The following is an 18511-nucleotide window of genomic DNA, read 5'->3' as shown; positions in this document are numbered from 1 at the left end:
TTCATCTTTAGAGTTGAGCTACTTAAATAAATTGTTAGTAGCATGATATGACAGGCAATACGTTTTTGCTGTGTATAAAATGTGATTAGATTTTAAGTATTAAGATTCCATTGTAATTATCTCACATGATTTTGTTGAAAGAAAAGTAAAGTCTGGAGGTGAGCTTTGGGCTAACCTCTCGAGTTTTTGTGAAATTATATGGCTACAAATGTATGCATGATGCCTTGCTTCATGTAATTCATGATGCTTTCTTAATCTATTGAAGCTGATGGTCTTGTTGAGACTCCAGTTTGTTCCATAGATTTTTTCTTAAGAAAATGTTAAAATTTCCCTCTATATTCTTATTTACTTACTTAACCCTGGATTAACCCGTTATATAATCGGATTTATCTACTGAGCTCACAAACCTCAATTGTGTCTCTAACATAAATCCAAATATTTTTTTATGATAGTCAATACAGAAATTAGAGACAACATTTTGTCTTACAATATTTCTATAAATTGTTTCATACTTGTTGAGCAGTCACAAAGTTCTCTTCAAGTTTCCTGTAAAACAACAATCAACTTGACAGTATTACTCACATTTACTAATATTAAATAGTACGATGTTCACATATAGATTTAGTATATACATAAGCCTACCACCTTTATTGGAACACAGGCTGCCGACTAAGGATCTCCAACTAATTCTTTCCTGATTTATCCTTAGCACTTGTTGTCAAGTGGTCTTCACTTGGAATTTATTTGTGAGCTGTCCTCCATGTTACACTGCAATTCAGTCCCTCGTAACATTTCCATATAATGAAGATATTTCCATATGCTCCATAGTATATCAGAAGTCTCTATAAGGTTCTGTATCCACCCCGTTGAATGCCTTTTCATCATCAACGAAGTTGATGTATAACGATGACTTCCATCTAGTTGAATGTGCAAATGATTTGCAGTGTCACAGTTTGGTTATTTCATGATTAGTCCTTATGAAAATCAGTATCTTGGTATCGAAGTGGTGTCTACTGAATTTTCCATTCACTCGAGCAACACTCTGTTGAAAACGTTTTCTGATACTGACAGTGTTGAGAAGCCTAGATAGTTCAAACACTTACTCGAATCTCCTTGCTTCGGTATGTTATTGAGGTATCCTTCCTTCCGGTCTGTCGGTATTTATTCTTCCACCAAAATCCTTCTCATGAGGAGAACATGGACACATGATTGTGACTGTCTGTATGTCTGAATTGAGTGCTTTAGTTGGTATTCAGTCTGGTACTACTGTCTCGCCATTCATGATCCATTTGATGTCTAATCTGATCTCTTCGATTATCAGTGCAGCAACATGTATATTCAGGTCCGTGTGTTTTGCTGATCTGATATGTGGTAGTTTTAGTGAAGCTAGTCTATTGAAGAGCTCTTGGAAGTGTTCTACCCACCAGTTGCACTGTCCGTGATCCTCACTGATTGGATTCCCTTGTTCGTCCCTATCTACACCCTTTGATTTACCATACTTTCATGTTTGCCTCTTATCCTCGTACACAATTCTCTCATATCTCGTTCTCCTGCAGCTTGTTGCACTGTCTCTGTCAGATATTCTGCATATTTCAGCTTGTCAGCCCTAATTTTCTCCTCCACTAGCTCGTTTGCTTCCATAAATTCATTCATCCTGTGGCTTAAACTACTGGGTTCTTGTTTGCCTGTTGTTGACTACTGTCTTCTTGCTTTCCTCTCTTCAATCGTGTCCGAGTTACCCATACAGGTCCATTCGTTATGGTGGTGGTGGTGGTGATTGTGGGGGCTCAAAACCTACTCACATGTCGAAGTTGTTTGTTTCATGACTCTTCGGTTGCTCTCCGTAGTGTTTTCGTCTTCCTCACAATGGTTCTTGTGTGACTTGGAACACGTTGCCATCAGCTATCTTGAATTCTCAGAGGTTGTTACCATCTCGAAGAAGGACTTTATTAGTCTTTTGTAGTTCTGTTTGTTCAACTACCAAATGCTTGTTTAGCTTCAGTTATCGGTCGGTCAACATCAGGTGCTGATCTGAAGCTCCATCAAATCGTACGGGTCATCTGAAATTTTCACTTGTCAACATGTAGTCAGTTTAACTTTCCGTAGTGTGGAAACCCATAGGTGGAACCGATGTAGTTTTATCTATACATTGTGGGATAAAGTTCTACAGCCTGTGACCATGTTGTGGGAATCACACCAATCAACCAGTCTCTCACTATTCTCTTTTCTTTCTCCCAGTTCACGTCACTATAGAATGTGTTCATACCCGATGTTATCTATCCTGATTTTTATGTTGGTGTATCCTATCGGGATGGTCATGTATTTTGCATGACTTTTGTCTAGGATGTACTTGTAGCCTCTCATGGAGTTGTTGTATATCATCTTCTCTGCCATCACTGGTAGGCGTGTAGAACTGGATGACATAGTGATCCCAACTATTCTACTTTACTTTTGCTTGGGGTCGACAGTAACTCGAGAAGAGCCACAAATGTTGTCCATTTGCTCCTTATCACTTTACTATTAACTGTTTGATAATGTATTCTAGTATGACAGTTTATATACTCCGCGTTGGAATTCTACCAAGATTTTTCCTTAAGCAATAAATGAATATTTTACTGATAGTTTATCAATTTTCATCTCGTTACAATTTTGATAGCATATCATTTGTCACCAATTTAAATCATATACAGAATGAATTTCATTTAGAATTCTTAAGTTCCATTACTTTGGGTTAATAGATCAAATTCATTTTGAATATAATAATTTAACCATTTAATGTCTAATTTAAACTAGTCAATACAAACACATTAAAGTATACCTAGAAAGTCGGTAATAATGTTAAAAGAGATAAAAAGAATTAATCTAAATTTTAACATGGCATAAAAATAATTCGTCGCTGCTATCATGCACCTACAGCAAATCCACTTGTACATGTTATGGTCATTTAATAATATTTTCAATCTTAATAAGTAACTACGTGATTTTCCAACTGTTTTAAATTGACTCATTAAAGGACATGTTTAAATTGTATATGAACAAGTTTTCTGTTTCACTCTTCAAAAAAAAAAATTCCCAATTTTTGCAACTGCTATGTTTTACAGTAAGAAGCGGGCTAGAACGAAGGGTGGAGTTCAATGATCTAAATCATATATTTTCTAATGAGTGTGAATAGATTTAAAATCCGTCAAAACAACCAAAACTTAAATTTAACAATATTAAAAGTCAAAACAGTGATAAACACAGGCATCTCGAATGGATCTTCACCTGTGAATCTAGGTAGAATTAAATTTATCTGTTACTAACAGTTAGTCAATTATCAGAAGGGGTTTGTAGAGATTTTAGAAATTTCACAGATTGAAATCATGAGTCAATTGAAGCTAGACCACCATGGAAAACCTGGAAGCACTGAGAATTTAGTTAATTGTTGAAGATATCATTACAGACTTATTCTATTCTTTGTTGAATGATAATATCAAGGCTGTGTAGTGCTGAAACAGAAGTATTTATTCTTTGTAAAATCACTAAAAATCAAGAGTTAGCTTATTATCGAGATTACGGTAGCTCCACCGGCTAACTAATTTATATCACATTAAACTGAAAAGACTACTGGCGCTATAATATAGTGAAGTCCAGTGAAAAACAAATTTTTCTTAAAAAAAAACAAAAGAGTATAAACGTAGAAAAACACCGATCAATTTATACATTATTACCCATTCACTATTTAGAAAATGATAAATGGATGAATTTTCAATACATTGATAGAAATTAGTCATTTTTAAAATTCCGCCTAGATTAAATTAATCAAAATCAGGAGACCTCATAGCATATGCTTGTGGAAATCTAAAATTTCTTTTATGAAACTAATATAGTACAACTAGAATCACAAAATCATAATAACGTGTTTTGCATTCATTCAAAATTTTTAAAAACAGCGTCTTATGGAAACATTTGAAATATTACTTTCAGATCTCGTACTAGGAAGAATACAATAATTCCTTTGTGTCAGTATTGCTGAAATTCATGCAGTTTAGTTTAGAACAAAATGCTATATGTGTTACACTCCACACATGTCAATTTCCCATTGATCAAACCCATGATTTTAAAAAATCTTCATGATAACCCAGGTTAAAGAGTCTAAAAAATAATAGTCAGTTGCAGTAATGGATAGATAGATAGATAGCAAGCTCATTGTTTAATAAATTATAGGTTACAAATTAGTAAATATTTCTATTAGAATAAAGAGATCTATTTAGCTAACACAAATGTTTAAAGATCAAGTGCTGTTTAACTGAATACTCCTGTCTGTTATTCGTAAATTGATTGTAAGTTATATATGAATGCATTCTATACTCCTATTTTTAATAGACATTCAAACAAATTAATTTACAATTCAGGAGCTTTGTTCGAACTAATAATTTCTGCTGTCTAAAGTTTGTCTAAAAAATTTCCCGTTATAGAAAGAAAGAAGAACATCAGCTTTTGATACATATTTTACTCATTTCTTTTCTATGAAATAATACGGAAAAAGATGATCCAATTAAGTCACTTCAATTTTCTCGTTATTCACACTTTAATCATTGTTCATTATAGACTTACTTACCGTTGAAGTTATAGATAGTTGTGTCATTATTTCTTACAAATATATAAACACACACAAACGTGTTTCATTAAAAGTGGACAATACCGTTTAACATGACAGGAAATTTTGTCTATAATGATAGAAAGAGGTTCAAAATGTCACGTGAAGTATCATTTTTTTAAAAAAAAAAGAAGGAAGGTGAGACAAAAATAAGTGCCATTTGTGACCACATTGTCCCACGTGGTCACAGCAGGTAAAAACTGTATGAACAAAAATACTTTTACACCTTAATTGACAGAAGTGTTAAAAGTTTTGAACGTGATTTCACTACTACCCTTTTAGTGAATAAATTAATAAACTGTATATCTAGTTTACAGACAGGTCGACTTAGTACAAGATAGTTTTTTCTTTAAACATCGTATACTGCATAATGAGTACTTGTTATGTTTTAATTTCTGTGTATATGATTTCAGACAAATTACTCTCTTGAACCATCTGCCCTTTTCTAAAAAACGTTGGGTATCATCATTATATTAAATGAGAGTGAACATGTTAATAACCGCATACATAACTGATTTTAATGATGCTGGCAAATAGTGTAATTCATGGCTCAAATTTCATAATACTTAAGACTCGTCGATTGGATTTTGTATGCTGTGTCAATTATCTAGTCGATTTCTGAATCCAGTAGTTAACTACTAAACTATAAAAACGTTATTTACGATATTATTTCCACTAGTTCTTTTTAATAACTCAACGACCACAGAGAATCATATAGATTCTTCGAAGTATTTTATTTTCTGACTTGTAGAAATGTATAGCATATAATAGTCTAGATGATAATCCAAACTAATTCATAGCGTCATTTTGAAAAATGTGATCAATTCAAGTAACGCAACTCTATCAAAATGTTTTTCTAAATTAATCTACAAGGTAAAATTACATGATACTATAATAAAGGCGTATTCTCTATTTAGAAAGGATTTTTTGACTATATAAGTCATAGTAAAACAATATATCCAAGTTTACCAAGGAATTACGAATACAAACGGAAGATATGGCTATTCAAATCTTCAATAGACTTAACTGTCTTATGGTATACTGATAGGCTCTTCTTTATATCAGGTGTGTTTTATTCAACCATGAAAGTGAGCCTTAAATGTTTATGTTATAATAAAGAAGCATATAGTAAACAGAAAATTACACTTGAGCAATGAATCGCTTAGAAATAGTTTAAACAAGCATGAACTCTGAAGGATATTTTTTAAAAGATAACAGTTCATTATAAACATCCTCTATTGTCCTGATCTATTGTTTTGTGTGTGTGTGTGGAATTTTAATCATCCATTTGTTTTTAGTTTAAAAACAAGTAAAAAGTGTAAATTCTGTCTGTATAAAGTTTATTAATGCACAAATTAGCCAAGGACTACTCGTCACTTGATTACTGGAAATATTAAAAGGTGGATAATTTGAACTATATACTGTGGCGACAGAAATTACTCTGAAAAGAAAGTGATTAAAGGATATAAATTCATATTAATATGTCATCTTTCATCGGCGATAAAGTGTTTTGTTATTAAATAAGCGATTACGAAGAACCATGGGATTACTCTGTCTATGAGTTTCAGAATATTGGTGGACAAGATGTAGACCAAATGGTTATTTGAATTAGATTTAACTAATAAAATATATTCTGGATGATTTCATGATATTTTCTGTCTTTACAAGCTCGATACAATTCACTTTACAAAGTAAAATCTTCGAGTGTCACTCTTCGTATTTAAAAGTTTTAACCCCTAAACATATCGAATGTTTACAGTTTACATCTAGCAGATCCTATTAATTTACTCCCAAAGAGACTTGGAATGAAAATTAGAAAAGAAATTTCTTTGGGTCTGCACGCTTTTTTGAGTAAGTTGAATTTTTAGTTTAGTGCTAACGTTAATTAATACTACACAAAATCTCCGTGTATATAATCATAATCTAAACATTATTACAGTGCTGAGAAATTGTAAGATAGATCAACAGTTTATGTTAGATCCATACATACAACACATTGATAAATGCTCGCATTAGCGAACACAGGAATTTCACTCCCTGATAACTACGTCTGACATTTATAAACTCATAATATTGTCAAAAATGTTAATGAAATGCATAAGCTCTAACTATCACTTCCATATTCTTCTCTTTTCTTTATTACAGTTGACTTATACACTTGATGTGTACTTTTAATATAAGTTTATTATTGAAAGATAAGATTCTCCAGTAGATTTATGGATACATTCAACTGTACTCTAGTGTTAATACAAATCACTTGTGTACACAAAACATGTTTCTGGAATAAATAAAAATATTTATTCTAGATGAATTTTTTTAAAAAAAAAAGGAAAAGAAAAAATAAAAGCACAAAGACTCGAAGAATAGCCAATAGAAAGTGGAGAAATAATTATTCTAACACAGTAAATAACTCTACATTACTTCGTCTTGTAGATAAATACGTGGTATTATCTTTAAGATAAATGTTCCTCTTTGATTTCTGTGTGCAAAACAAACTTACTGATACTTTGGCAGTTGGTAAACAAAGTTGTGACTCACTTTTTCGCATTTACATTTCACATTTATTTTTATTAAAAAAAACTTGTTTAAATTTATTCTAACTATTTCACTCTGAGGGTCTGGATAGTAGTATATTAAGCCGTCAGAGAAAATAAATTCAGATTACAGACGAGTACATGAATCTCAACTAATATGATGTTAGTAAATTGCTCTTAACCAAAGTGAAGATGTATGCAAAATCAAAAACGCAGCCACCAGACAGACTAGTTTTAATCTCAATTTCGGATAATATAGTCTTATTGTTCACTTAAGAGAGAATAAATGTATTAAGAACTAATTGCACTTTCATTGAAGTTTTCCATGTTTTCTACCATAAAATTTAAATTTCTCAAGTCTAATAGTGTTAAAACAGAGAATGAAATGTGTATGGGAAGTTTTTGTGTTCGCTAGCTCAGTCATAAAATGTTACTACACTCTAAATAAAAGCATTCAACAATAATCCTTCAGAATATTCCTATATCGTTTCATTTATGATGAATAAATGAAGTGATCACTGTGTCTCATGAATGTCCAGAATATGACCTTATGACGAGCCAAATGTATCTAATGTGAATATTGAGATCTTTAATAACTAAATAACTCAATTGTTTGAGCTGTCTTGTCAGACAAATTCAAACTAGGTAAGTTCCTTGACACATGGCATAGCTAATCCATTTCTAAATCGAACAACTTTTGGTAATATTGCCGTGATTTTGAAGTACCATAACCCCATCGATAACCACAACTTCTTTTTTATGAATCCCCCGCTATACTTGATCATAATATGAATATTATGTTGAGCAATGAATGTTTGAAAATTATTTCCAACCTTGTTTACCTTGGTAACTACTTCGGATTTACTTATTTTCAGTCTCATACTTTGGAGCTAGCGAAATTATTATCAATATAAACCAGTTCGTCTAGCACTAACTGGTAACTTTCATTGTTTAAATCCTTAATCTCTCCTAGTAATATGACATGGAAACAGCTTTGAATCGAATCCTTAAATCTTATGACGCTAAGATAATGAATATCATTTTCAATGAATTACAAGTTTATGCTGAAAACCAGTAACAGTTAGGCATTGATGTTAGTATACATTTGATTTTAAAGACCATGTTTTCTCTCCTAAAAGTGTATTCAAACCGATAGCATTAATAGAACAAGGCAAAAAACTATTTGTACAATTATCCCTGAAACTTGGCAAATCTATGTGACTGTATAAATAATATATATCACACAAAATTAACGATAAAGCTATGCGTTAAGAAAACTGTTTTCTCAACACTGTTGTCTGACAATAAAGCCTTTAAAAAGATAACCATATAAGTAGTATACTAGTGTATTATGTAAACACACTATTCCTTTTTTCGCAGTAAGTAAATTAATTAATCCAGTCAAATCCTTAGTAAGAACTAGTGACATAAATAGCAGATCAACATCCAATCGGCTAATTAACTTTCAAAAAAACTTAGAATGGATGATAAGTTAATCCAGCTGTCAAGTTACTACACAATAAAAATGTTTACATGATATCTCCACAACTTGAAAGATTATGTATGCATTCTGGAAATGATTACGGAATGCACAAAGATTTACACACATGATTGGGTTGATACGAAGGGAGAGGCAACATCTTAGAAAATAAGGGTATATTATTTGGAAATTGACAAATTGTTTTAATTAAGCATTTGTGACAGGCTTGTTAATATTAGGAAACATTCGATCCATGCAAAACGCTTAATTATTAGTGTCGCCATTTTAAAGTACAGTATCATCGAGTGTGTACATACGGTAATGATCATAAATCTTGTAATTGTTGGTTTTTCATTAATGAACAGTGTATGAAAAACATAAATACGTTAAAAAGGTGATATAACTACAACATTATATACGTTTTAAAATAGTAAATATCATATCTTTGTAATAGAAAGCATGGTAAATAGTTCGACCACTGGAATCCAGATTGGTGTTTTATATCACTTTTTATTCAGTATTAAATGGGTGTTATTGTTATTGTTTGGGATTGTAATGTGATGAAAAGTTGTATAATACGGCCAATTTCTAAAATAGAAAGAAATCTGATGAATTCACTTGGTGATGTTTGCTTGTATCTTCCCAATGTTGTTTAGGACTACAACTGACCAGTCTCTTGTTGGCATATGTGCATCTTGTGCTGATTGCCCAGATAATGCCTTAAGTCACAAGCTTTTATAAGCAAAGATGAGTGGTGACTAGCAGTGAAATCCAGGACGCGCGTTTTGTCCTACTCGGGACTCGTCAGGTGGATGTACCTGCTTATGAAGTAGCAATAATAAGAATGAAATGATTCAACCAGTCTATCCCATCATACTCAGTTAAGTAATGGATAATATCCAAAACAGTAAATAACTTTTAGGGGGTCAATATTATCAAATTTTTTATGCCTCAATCTATTTCATTCAGCTGACTGTTCAACAATAAGAGTATTTTACCACCCAACAATATCACAGTAACTCACTTCAAAGTGCTCAACTATAATGTCTACTTAGGATATTTCATTTACTAATTAAAAAGCGGACTAAATGCATCTAAGAAAGTTAGCAAAAATTGCTGTGTTAAAAGTTTCATCCATGTAGCTTCTTCAGAACTTAAAAGATAAAAAGTAATACAAAAGCAGTAAAACAGTATGACTTAATGTGTCTTTTAAGAATAGGTATAAATATATATTATCAATATAAATTGAAATTTAAGATTGATATTTATCCTCCGGTAGTCTACTTATCATTTCATCGACTAAACCTTACAGTTTTATTTCAATGGTAAGTGTGTTTCAGGTATTTTATTGTTTTGTTTCATTTATCAGTTGAAAAGACTTTAGACCACCGAGCCGGCATTCAACGGTGTTAGTGTTTGCGCGTGAGAGTGAAGGTCCTCGGTTCGAATCTCGCGAGGTGGGATAGTGGGCGCGCACTGCTGAAGAGTCCCATACTAGGATGAAACGGCCCTCCAGTGCTTTCAGGTTTTCTATGGTGGTCTAGCTTCAATTGACTCATGATCTGAACTATTAAAATTACTACAATCTCCACAAAACCCTCTCTCATTATAAAAAGACTTTGTTCAGTTGATTCTTAAGTATCCTAATTCGATACTTCAAGAAAAAAGAACCAGTATGAAACAGAAACTTCAATATCAACTGTATTCCGTAAACTACTTATAGTTTAGTCCATTGTCTACCAGAAAGCGGAAGCAAATAGTTCCATTCATCAATTAAGAGATAAACGTATTCCTTTCAAATGTAATAGACGGTTCACGTTAACTTTATTGATAATTATTTGATAAATGTATACTGGTACTGAAATGGTTATTTACATCTCAGTAACCTCATATCAGTCATTTGATAATATATAATTTATAGTGCTTGTATTACTGACAAGAATGGTTATACATCTGGCATAAGCAAGAAATGACACGAAAACTTAATTTAGTCGACACATTATTTAGTTATCATTATCGTCATCATCGTCAGTAACAACACTGTTGCTGAAATGATTTTTCCCTGACTAATTTTAATAGATGGCAGGAACTCATTGAAACAAATTGACCAAAATACGAAGAGTGAAATTTATTATGCTAATGGGAATAGGAATGAAAATAAGATTTATACTTTTTCTAATATTCTAGCAACCGTGTCAATCGATACTTTTATATACAACAATTATCGTACCATATTTAAATTTAAATCCAAAGGTAAGTATTTTGAAAGATATAGCATCTGAATATAAACTGATCTAGGTATAATATCATCAGTATAGAGAGTGACAGGTCACACTGTATAACATGGTGAATGAGTTTTTAAATAATAGGTAATAAAATATTAAGTGCTAGTTTAAAATATAACACACTTAGAACGTGGCCTCAAATATCTATGTTCTAATGCTAAAGAGGTAACTGGTATATTTAGCTTAAGTGTCTTTGTCCAGTACTCCTTAGTAATTCAGTAAACAAGGTATTGCAATGCCGTAAACAACTAGTAGTTTTTGGCATGGATAAAACAAAGAGTTAGTTTACTTAAAAGAAACAAGAATATAATTTTTAAATGCATCAAGTATCAGACTGTTGAGTGAAAAGATGTTGTACATTGATTGTCAGTTAAATAGTGTACATTATTACGTCACTTATTTCAACCCTTAAATTACTACTAGCACTGGATATAATGAAATAAGATTCTCCTTCTATCTTTCGATAATTCTGTCTATTTTATATCTCGTATTCTTAATCAATAGTCGGGTTACTCATGTTAGGTATTCTATTATAATTTTCTAATTAGATGGACACAAAAACAACTATCCTGAATATCTGATCTTCTAGGAACCTGTACCTCCTGAAAAAGTCTAATAATTATTGATAGAATCTTAACCTTTGAAACTAAGACTATAAGAATTAGAGCAGTTTTCTTTTTTTGGAAATCTAACCTGTCTTTTTCTATCTCATCACCTTGGTAAGTACTGTATTATTGTCTTTATTCACAGGTGAATTTCGATTTTCAGTATTCATTGTGACTAAAAAATAATTTTTATCAACTTTGTACATATATCCCATGAATTTTAACTGAAAATAAAAACAGCAGGATTACCGTCTTTGAAAATGAATTGTTTAGGAGAGGGTTTTTAATGAGTCAGTTGTCAATATTCACTGCAAACATACACGTGACTAAATATATATACATACATATATCAGTTGCCAAAGCGATTACTCTGGGATGAATTCAATGGATCATTATTAGACAGGACGATAATATCCAATAAAAACTCAACAAAGTGTTATGGAGACAAAAAGATATTAAAATAATAATAATAAATGAGCACCAAAAAAGTATATTTATTCGACCTAAACATAATTCTCTTTTAAATATAAGTTAATTCCATGCTGAGTGCGCATTGGCTCAAAGGTATTAATTATTTGAGTGAAAACATAATAATTTATTCAACATTATTCATCTCATTATCACAGTGGGTAGGCGATTAATTAATCTTATGAACATCCTTACGATATTATAAAAGGACATTAAAAGTCTAGATATAAAGTGGTCATTATGATTGTGGCTTAAGGATAAAATTAATAATATAGGAATAGCCACCTATTAGTTTGTTCTCAGTTGACCAGTCAAAATAGTAGTATAAAGTAGATGGATACTGCTGGACAAAAAAACGGATAAATAAATACAACCCGGTAACTAAGTTTACAGGTTAATTATTAGATAACGATTTTGGAATTATTTACTTCGTGTGCAGGATTTAAAAGTAACTCTAACTGTGTATCCATCCCACTGTAAATTATTAGGCGTATTATGCTGAGACTGGAAGTAAAACATTAAGATGGTTATGTAACAACACCGGAATAAGAATTATACTGCTCAAATAATCTATAAAATACAAGTTCTATTTTTCGTTTTGTGTCCAATGTTAGGATTTCTGAACAGTTGATATATTTCCAAAATTTCTCAATTAGTCAACAGAAATCCATGTGTCTCAATTTTACAACTTATAATAGTCCCCATCGTAAAGTATCTGGAATTTTGTGAAACATAAGTTTGAACCAGGATTTCTAATCTGAGTTTGAGGTATTTAGGACAAGATTGATACCTGGATCAGACTATATAGATACGAAATTTTGATGGTTTGGTACTATTTCAGTGCCTAAAGTCCAAGAACTTATCGTTATACTTCAACTAACAGTTAAGATGTTACGTTAAGATCCATCACCATACGAAAACATTTTATGGAAAATGTTACAGAAGTTAAAAATGCTGTTAACATAGTCATCACAAAACTGGTTGATACTTTAATTTATTTGCTCTGGCTGCTTGACTCAGTAGTTAAATGGAAAACATGATGGTATTGGAAGCATACGGTAGTGTGCTTGAGTCCACGGAGGTACATTCAGTTGACGAGCCTCAAATAGGACGAAACGCGTGTCCTGGACTCAACTTCCAGCTACTTTCCATCTCTGCTTATAATGACTGGCATTTTATTTAAAATCAATTGGATTCTGACATTAATTGAATTAGTAATTGGTTCTTGTAGAAAACAAATAGATGTGCATGAAAGTAGTAGCAGTACCAGATAACTTAAGTTTATCTTTTAGCATGTAATATCTTTGGAATATAGTTTTCTAGTACGTTTCACTCCACTAAACACCATAACTAGCCCCATCTCTTTCACTACTTACTAGTTCTACTAAAGATTACGTGGAACTTTGATTTTTCGCATAATACTTTGTTACTTTAGTCTATTATTGCCTTTACAAGTATTCTTTACACGAAAAATGAACACTAATTCCTTTTTTGAACGTTCCATTTCTTCACAGTTGTTTTAGAAACTTTCAACACAGTTTATTGAAAAATAGTATCCGGATATAGTAGAAACACATATATTATATTATTTCTCATGTATACCAACACATGTGATTCAATCTTCAAACTTATTACTCTTTGATTCACGTAATTTAGAGCTTTAAGGACAAGTACTCACGTAATTCGAAGCATTTGTTTTTACTGTATACATTTTATGTTCTGATACTTTAATTATCGTTTAAATAAACATAAATTTTGAGATAGTTTTAGCCACGGATTGATATCAGTTACAAAACCAACAAAATCTAGGGAACACTAGGCAGATGTTCCATCATACTTAGAACTTTCTGGCAATAGACACATATGACTTTGTCACAAAAGGATGGAGTACTTACAGATCTCTCAGTAAATGTGTTACCTTAAAACCACCACGCTGGAGTCCATTGATTCTCATTTCTAATTACAGTCAGTTTGTCATGTAATAAACGATCATCTGACCTAGCGATCTAAGGGCATAAAAGCCCACAGAAGGTTCTAGATTCGACCCTTAGTGAAGCTGTAAGAGGAGCAAAGTAAGGTTAGAGAGCTGTCTAATAATATACTGTTATCATCGGTTCTCCAACTGATGACAATCCATGACAAAGGTCGTCTTAAAACTTTTGAATTTAAAGTGACTTATTATTACTAATACATGAAACACTTAGTAATACATAAACACAATATTTTTTAGTTTTAACATAAGTTATTATGTTTCGTCTTAAAGTTCTCTGCTCCCCTCTGATAGGTCTTTTTGATAATCAACACGTAGTGATATCCTTCAAAATTTTAAACGCTCTAATCAATATACACTTTTCTGAAATAAGTATCCAATGAGTAAACATTGGAAATATCTAACTAAAATTATCATATCATGAAGCAGATAATAGAGGTCAAATTATTTTTTTTGCTTTTAATCGCCAACTGGTTATAAAACTCATTAATTTAACTCTATACTTAATCAAAAACGATTACATAATAACTAAGAGAGATTACATTTTTTTGCATAATAATAAACAAAATATAAGTGTATCTAGGACAGATAAGCGCCTTTGATAATATCAACCTGTATAGAATAATTTCGTTGAATTTTTGTTATGTAACCACTGAAATAATGAATCTATGCTCTTGGTTAAATTAATGAGAACATTTACTATCAAGACAGAAATTGTAAAGATAATTTTCTTATTATTAAAATGTTCTCATTTTCCCTGTTGAATGTATCAAGATAAAATTGTTTGGTTCCAAGTGTTTACAAACAGTTTTTGGGTAGGTTCAATTTATCACTTGGGTCTGTAGGTGTGTGTGTGTACACTCATAAATAAGTTGATCCATAATAATTCTACGCATACCTTTCAGTCTATTTACTCCAAATGAGCTTTTTTGATATATAAATAAATAATCCAAGTTGTACTACCGTCAGCATACATTATTTTAAAGGTAGATTAGGAATATTCCTAGAGGATATTTTTAAGTGATGTCGTGCCGCATAAAGTGTCTTCCTTTTACGACTAAACTGATACATTGTCAATTGAAATACAAGTTACACTGTGCATCTGATATTCTATGGCTTTATTTAAAACACTGATTAAATATTAACTGATCTGTCCAATATTATTGGAACCTGATCGTTAAAAAGCATCTACCTCGTATGGATGAGTTTATTTCCAACAGGATTAACAAGCGAATACTCAACAATAAATGCATGTGAGTGAGAAGTAACAAATTTAAATAACATGTATGTACATCATCAGAGTTATGATGTTAACCATCAACAGTTGGAAGCTTAATTATGGCTACATTTCTCAACATAAATATAGTCAGGTGGTACTCCAGAAGAGCTAGTCTATTACTAGAGAAATTTGAGTCGTGTAAAGTCTATAAAAGTTCAACAGCTTGATAATACATAAATCATCTACATCTAATAAGTTTGATATGTTAGATTATATGGGTTAACACTGTTCAGTGGGTTCTGTAAATTTTTCAGTATGGGATTGTTTAGAATGTTGAATTCGATTGATATCATAAACCAGTCAATGTTATAACACCTACGAAAACCTGGAAGCACTGAACGACAGTTTGTTCTTAGTGTGGGACTCCTCAGCGGTGCTCATGCACGATCCAGAACGCTGGACTCGAGTCCAAAACCTTCGGTCTCGAGTGAACGCTTAAAATTTAGACAACTGAGCCGGTCTTCAGCGGGGTTGATGTCTAGCTTAAGTCAGTCCATGAGCTTATGCGATCATCTTCCATTGTCTTCGGTAGATAAGTTCCCCACACCTGACTTGGTTGAATTTCACTGGTCAGAGGTTCTCATGAGAACTGTGAAAATTACCTGCCGAAGCTTCTCACTAGTTTTACTTGATAGTTTTCGGTACAGGTTTGTGGATACAGGGTTCTGTATATGCCCCAAAGTAGTGAATGAAGTTAGGACTAATCTTATCCGACAAAAACGGAGGCTTTTAAATTATCGGTTTAGTGTTTCAACAGTTGACTCGTTAACCGTGAATATAATGTTTGTTCTTAATAGCTGTCCCACAAATATTACTCAGTAATCGATCAAGTTACGTATTTCTCATTATATGTTTATTATTTTACATGTAAGTACATTGTAAAGTATAAATAATTGGTACATAAAACCATCTCTAAATGATTATATTTACTTGAAACCTCATATAGTTCAGTTTAAGAAAAGAATTCTGTCTTTAATGCTAGGTAATAATTAGTGGATTTTATTGTAATTGGATAGTGACTAGCTTTGGAAAATACGATGTGTATTTGGTTTTATCTTGGACTGGTCAGTTAGATACACCACCTCAGTGCTGATATTCACATTAACTTTTACTACAAACACCATATTATTCAATGAGCTATTCAATCCAGATAGCCACTAGCTCGTTAGCAAGGTGTACAGATGTCCTTCGAGATTAGTCAAATTCAACTCTTAACATACTCAGTAAGAAACTATAAACCATTATAAGTGAAGTAATGATAAGTGGCTTCTAAAAAAACAATGGTCACTTAATGACACGAGAGCAATTTCCTATAATAAATGGTTTGGCCATATAATTTATCATTTTTCATTAAAACTTACAACTATAAGTCAAGACATTCATCAATGAATGGAGTTGAGTAAATCAACAGTTATTTTGTCACAAAGAAATACAAGGAACATTATTAAAAACCGAAGTAAACTGACCATATTTTTTTCATAAAATACCTTAGTCTCTGAATTAGTAACTAGCATATCTAATAAGTATGCGCCTCTTTTATATACATATTCAAAAGATCGAGAGAGTGTATGAATCTGCATAACTGAAATGGTAAAATTAATTATAATAAACGAATAAGTTTGCCAATAAAAAATTCATTCGTTGGTTTCACTTCAAACTTAAACTTCTTATCAAACACAGTTACATCAGTGAACACCTGAATAATTAACACTTTGAATTTGACTTTTACATCCCCTAAATGACACTGGCTTAAAACAGAAGACAAAATTAAATTTACAAATATGTTGCCAAAAAATAACTGACTAACATGAATAACCTTCTAAGGAAAAAACAGACTACCTGAGGGCATTTACATATATATATATATATATATATATATATATAAAGTGATAGTTCCTTGTGTCTCTAATATTTCCCACTAGTTCAAGTTAGGCATATCTCAGCATTTTTATTGTAATAAAACACTGCAATTAAATTAAGGACAAAAAGATATTTGAAGTGAATGTGTGGTGATATACACATATTTTCATTAACTGTTAAACAAGATAAGATAGATTTTGACCGAATATTTCGAAGGAAATTCATCTTAATTGAACAATTTAACGAAGTAATCTTATGTTTTAATGAAATCAAAATCTCACAAGTACCTCCATGACTCTTAGAGAAATATATATTATGTAATCGGCAATATATGTTCAAATATCTATTACATTTTGTGAATATCTCACTTCTCAGTATTCAGCTTTTCTAATATTTAAAATGAACACCTGGATAAATTGTTCCGTATGAGCAAAGATAAATTTAAAGTTGCGCAGTTTTCACAGCTTGATCCCTAGCTATATTCTTTACAAGTATATATTTAGTAAAAATATTTTGTAGATTCTAATTTCCATTAAACTATTTGACACTTTTTAAAAAGAAGTGTCACTCATCAACAATGATTATATTACTTACTTATTCACATACTTACGCATATTACCCCTCGTAGAGGAGTGCAGGCCGCCCACTAGCATTCTGCAGCCAACTCTGTCATGGACAATGCTTTCCAGTTATCCACAGTTGTTATTCATTCTTCTTATATCTGCCTCCGATTCCCAATGCAATGTGTTTTTTTTGCTTTTCCTATTTTTTTCCTTTTGCTTTCAGGATTCCAAGTTAGTGCATACATCGTAATGCATTTTGTTTATAAATTCATGTTCTTTTCTGATTATGGTTGCAGTAGTTGGCCAAGTTTCAGCTCCGTACAGTAGAATTGTTTTGACATTTGTATTGAAGATTGTGACTTTGGTGTTGGCTGAGAGTTGCTTTGAGTTCCATATATTCTTCTACTGTAGGAATGCTGGTCTTGCTTTGCCAATCCGAAGCTTCAGATCTGCATCGGATCTTCCTTATTTATCGACGATGCTGTGAAAGTTTCAACTTATTCCACAGCTTCGCCATCAAGTTTGATTGGGTTAGTATTCTCTATCTTGCATATTATGACCTTTCTTTTTCCATTGTGTATGTTGAGGCCTACTGTTATAAAAGATGCTCCTACACTGGTTGTCATCACCTGCATTTGTTGGTGTGAATGGGATAGAAGAGCTGGGTGATCTGAGAAGTTCAAATCGTCTAGTTGCATCTAAGCTGTCCACTGTACTCCATGGTTCCCTGAAGTATATAAATGTTTATAATCAATTGACCATCAAACGAAAGAACAAAGGCGAGAGTAAGTAGCATTGTCTGACACCG

This window comes from Schistosoma haematobium, chromosome ZW (genome assembly GCF_000699445.3).
Source record: "Schistosoma haematobium chromosome ZW, whole genome shotgun sequence".
Lineage (NCBI taxonomy): Eukaryota > Metazoa > Platyhelminthes > Trematoda > Strigeidida > Schistosomatidae > Schistosoma > Schistosoma haematobium.
Note: the sequence above shows the minus strand (reverse complement) of the source record.